The 5,000-nt window shown below is 41.0% G+C and overlaps 1 long non-coding RNA gene and 1 pseudogene across 1 annotated transcript; both read left to right on the plus strand.

The window, feature by feature from the left end:
* The window catches only part of LOC109877359 (ABC transporter G family member 20-like), a 33,307-nt pseudogene that overhangs the window by 19,169 nt on the left and 9,138 nt on the right, over positions 1–5,000 (plus strand).
* On the plus strand, positions 3,523–4,785 carry LOC116372079 (uncharacterized). The gene is made up of 2 exons (XR_004209112.1): positions 3,523–3,770; positions 4,260–4,785. It is a non-coding gene; the product is annotated as an uncharacterized LOC116372079 (long non-coding RNA).

Genomic DNA, 5,000 nt, shown 5'->3' on the forward strand with positions numbered 1-5,000 from the left:
ATTCAATTCAAGGGCTTTATTGGCATGGGAAACATGTGTTAACATTGCCAAAGCCAGTGAAATCACTGTCCATGACTTGCAATGCTGTTGAACTTTAAGGCCACCAGTGTCAAGATTCTTCCCTACAGCGTAATGGAAACCTGTGCACCTTCCAGTTGCCAATGTGACAAAGCATTCCACTGTCTTACACACACACACCCACACACAGACAGATAGACAGACAGACACACACGGACAGACACACACACAGACACACACACAGTGATGTCAACAAGGCATCTAACGTGACGATGACTCTGTGGTGAGGAAGGGTACACCAGTCACCAGTATGTCTGTCTGTGACAGTGTGTATCTGCAATGGATACCTCTTCGTGTGTGTGTGTGTGTGTGTGTGTGTGTGTGTGTGTGTGTGTGGTGTGTGTGTGTGTGTGTGTGTGTGATCAGCCGTGAAGTGGAAAGTCTGGTCTTGCCTGTCGATCAGGGTCACACACACCTGGGCCGACCAGGCAGCTTACTGCATGCACACACACAGTATCATGTCTGTTCTGTGGTGTGTGTTGTATTATACAGGATGATCCAGCGGCAGGTCTCTAAGGAGGTGGTGGATGGAGGGTCGGTGCACGTCTGGTTGGACCTGACCAGTAAGCTTTCACTCCGCAGTCTGTTGGCATGTGACAGTGTTCCAGAATGTACCTTCAAATAGAGTAGAATACAATACTGCTATAATAGAATAGATCTGAATAGAATAGAACACTGTTAGAATATAATTTAATGCCGATAGAATAGATCTGAATAGAATAGAACACTGTTAGAATAGAATGGCATAGAATAGATCTGAATAGAATAGAACACTGTTAGAATAGAATGCCATAGAATAGATCTGAATAGAATAGAAAACTGTTAGAATAGAATAGATCTGAATAGAATACTGTTAGAATAGAATATATCTGAATAGAATAGAGCACTGTTAGAAAAGAATGCCAATAGAATAGAATAGAATAGATCTGAATAGAATAGAACACTGTTAGAATATAATAAAATAGATCTGAATAGAATAGAACACTGTTAGAATAGAATAAAATAGATCTGAATAGAATAGAACACTGTTAGAATAGAATACTGATAGAATATCTCTGAATAGAATGGAACACTGTTAGAATATAATGCCGATAGAATACAGTAGATCTGAATAGAATAGACCACTGTTAGAATAGAATAGATCTGAATAGAATGGAACACTGTTAGAATAGAATAGAATGCCGATAGAATACAGTAGATCTGAATAGAACAGAACACTGTTAGAATACAATAGAATGCCAATAGAATAGATCTGAATAGAATAGAACACTGTTAGAATAGAATAGAATACTGATAGAATAGATCTGAATAGAACACTGTTAGAATAGAATAGAATGCCGATAGAATAGATCTGAATAGAATAGAACACTGTTAGAATAGAATACAATGCCAATATAATAGATCTGCATAGAATAGAACACTGTTGGAATAGAATAGAATACTGATAGAATATAGTTGATCTGAATAGAATAGAATAGATCTGAATAAAATAGAACACTGTTAGAATAGAATGCCGATAGAATAGAATAGATCTGAATAGAATAGAACACTGTTAGAATAGAATAGATCTGAATAGAATAGAACACTGTTAGATTAGAATAGAATGCCGATAGAATAGAATAGAACACTGTTAGAATAGAATAGTTCTGAATAGAATGGAACACTGTTAGAATAGGATAGAACACTGTTAGATTAGAATAGAATGCCGATAGAATAGAATAGATAGTTTGGCTGTGAAATTGACCTCTAGGTGTTAGTGTAGCTGTTTTACAACACTGTGGGGGTCTTCTGAATGATGGCTCATCTCCCAAGTAATGGAAATGGATTTTGAATGCTTTTCAAAGTAAATGATTGATTAGTTTTATTCCAAATACTGTAAACGTTCAAATCATTGAAATAGATCAAACATTTTTTGCTGTTAGTCAAACTTATGGTGACATTGTTTTAACCTTTTAATGTGTTTTCTCCAGATCGACAAATCGCCTTAATGCTTCAGAAAAAAATTAAAGATGCCTTTGAGGTACACCAGAGTTCCCTTTTCTTTGTCTTGTCATTAGGTGACGAATGATACTGTTTTGGAAGAGTTATTTGACTTTTGAGAGTGTTAGTGTTATTATTCATATGGCTTCTGCCTCTCTGTTCCCTCCTCAGGGTTTTATCCAGTATAAGATGAGTAGCAGGTCTTACCTGCTCTCTCTTCCTGTCAAGGTATGACAATCCCCTTAAAACTCTGGTTACGTCCCAAATGGTCCATATGGCCGTGGTCAAAAGTAGTGTCCTATGTAGGGAATAGGGTGTCATTTGGGAAGCAGGCCCTGTGTTGATAGTATTCTGCCATCCACATCTACTAGCCTTGCTAGTGTCTGATAGAGACAAGCTGTTGTCTTCCCAAGACCACAATGTAACCCGTGTTGTTGAATGTATACAAATGTTTGATCCATTCCTGATGAATACACAGATGTACTGTGCACTGGGGGGAAAATATTTCACTTACTATTCTTGTGTCACATTTCTCATTTTTTAACACCTTTTGCTCGCTATTTCTCTTTGTCCCGTTTCTCAGTTTGAGGAGCCCATCTATGGCAGCATGAACTCAGACTTCACCACGTTTGTGACGCCAGGAGCCGTTCTGAGGTAGAGATTCAGTCCACGTCTGAACCTAGTCAGCTTTACTGAGACAAAGATGATAATCTGTTAAAATACTGTATGTCTTACGGTTTCCCTCCTCTTACTCTCTCCCTGTCGCTCTCTCTCTTTCTCTCTCTCTCTCTTTCTGTCTCTCTCTCCCTGTATCTCTCTCCTGTCTTTCTCTCTCTCTCTCTCTCCTGTCTCTCTCTCCCTGTCGCTCTCTCCTGTCTTTCTCTCTCTCTCTCTCTCCTGTCTCTCTCTCCCTGTCGCTCTCTCTCTATCTCTCTCCTGTCTCTCTCTCTTTCTGTCTCTCTCTCCTGTCTCTCTCTCTCCTGTCTCTCTCACTCTCTCTGTCTCTCTCGCTCCTGTATCTCTTTCTACTCCATATAACTTCCTCAATTTATCCTATTTTTCCCCTTCTCTCATTCCCTTATTCTACCACCTCCCCCCTTCTCTCTCCCCCTTCTCCCTCATTCTACCCCCTCTCTCCTTCTCTCTCTCCCTTCCTTCTAACCCCTCCCTCCTTCTCTCTCCCCCTTCTCCCTCATTCTACCCCCTCCCTCCTTCTCTCTCCCCCCCTTCTCCCTCATTCTACCCTCTCTCCTTCTCTCTCCCCCTCATTCTACCTCCTCCCTCCTTCTCGCTTCCCCTCATTCTCTCCCTTCCCTTCTTCTCTCTTTCCCGCACGCCTTCTCTCTCTACACAGCATCACTTTCTACCTGGCAGTGGGCTTGACGGCTCTGTCCTTTGTGATAGAGAGGAAGGAGGGGCTAATGGAAAGGTGCTGGGTCTCAGGTAAGAGGTCAAAGTTCACAGAGTGGGTAACAAAATGGTACCCTATTCCCTATTTAGTGCTTACATTTTGACCTGGGCGAGCGTCCCAAACAGCACCTATAGAGGGCTTGCAAGTACGTCACAGATCACCTAGCAACCCCCATGTTGGAAGCCCAAACTCAAGTCTGATGAAGTCCTCCAATCATCCACTTGGCTGGCTGCGTTTTGTTACCACCGGAAACTTCGGGAAGATGTCCCAGGAAATGGAGTCAGTGGGAGAACCTATTCAAGTAAGTAAATATATGTTGAAAGTGATCAAAAAACAATGTATTATTAGCTAGCTTGCTACAGAAACTTAGTGTGCAGGCTAACTCAAATTAGCTGCTAACGTAATGTTCGCTAGTTAACAAACTTTACATACTGTATACTGTAGCTAGCTAGCTAGGTGAATCAAATATCACCAGTTTGCTAGCTTCATATTAGCTAGTTAGTTATCTTGATGTATTTATCGTTGTAACTCCAAATGCATGTGTAGCTAGTTAGCTAGCTAACAGCCATGGAAGAGGGTGAAAGGATTAGCTCGCAGTCCCAGCTGTCAGAGAACAGAGAGCAGGCTACTCTAGATAGGGCAGGTACCTTTGTGGGAGGACATTATGAAACTATTCTCTAGTTCCAGTCCCTAGTGAGATACTGAGGACAGAGAGATAGAGTAACATAATATTCAGGGCTGTCTAACTTGAGTATAATGCAGCCTGTTTCTTTTCGATGTCTGTCCTCAGATACAGAGTGCTGTGAAACCCTGTCTGCAGATGAAGAGGTCCCAATTAATGTCCCAAGAGAATATACCATGGATTATATATTAGTACATTTTTGTGAAGAAAAATACAGTTTAAAAGTCACACAATGTATAAACACATTACAACTGGAGCAGGCCAACCGTACTGGGTGTGCAGGCTTCTGTTCCAGCCCTGCACTAACACACCTGATTCAATGTATCAAACCTAATGAGTTAATAATCAGGCGTGATAATGCTGGACTGGAACAGAAGTCTGTTCCCCCAGTAGATCAGTGATGTTGGACACCTCTGGTATTGACTTTATTTTTTGTTCACCTGAAATTGTTTTAGTAATAACGACATACGTGTTACTAAAATGTCTAACCTTTTACCTAGGAGTTAGCTTACACTTTGACCGTGTTGATTTGTGCAGTTAAGTGTTAATGTAACCATTATTCAAGATGAACTAGTGTTGATGTTGATTGATCACAGATTACAATCCTGCAATAAAGAGGGGAATCTGTCTCTAATTTGTCTGTTTCTGTGTTCTATTCTCAAATGAACATTTACCTCTCCAATTAGTTTTATTTGGTTGTCACTATTTTTTCAGGATATCGGCCATGTGAACCCATTTTGCAGCCTATAATGGCATGCAGCACCAATGCAGCCACAGGCCTACAGCAGTGGTTCCCAACTCCAGTCCTCCAGTTCCCCACAACAGCCCAACTCCAGTCCTCCAGTTCCC

The sequence above is a fragment of the Oncorhynchus kisutch genome, unplaced genomic scaffold, assembly GCF_002021735.2.
Source record: "Oncorhynchus kisutch isolate 150728-3 unplaced genomic scaffold, Okis_V2 scaffold3899, whole genome shotgun sequence".
Lineage (NCBI taxonomy): Eukaryota > Metazoa > Chordata > Actinopteri > Salmoniformes > Salmonidae > Oncorhynchus > Oncorhynchus kisutch.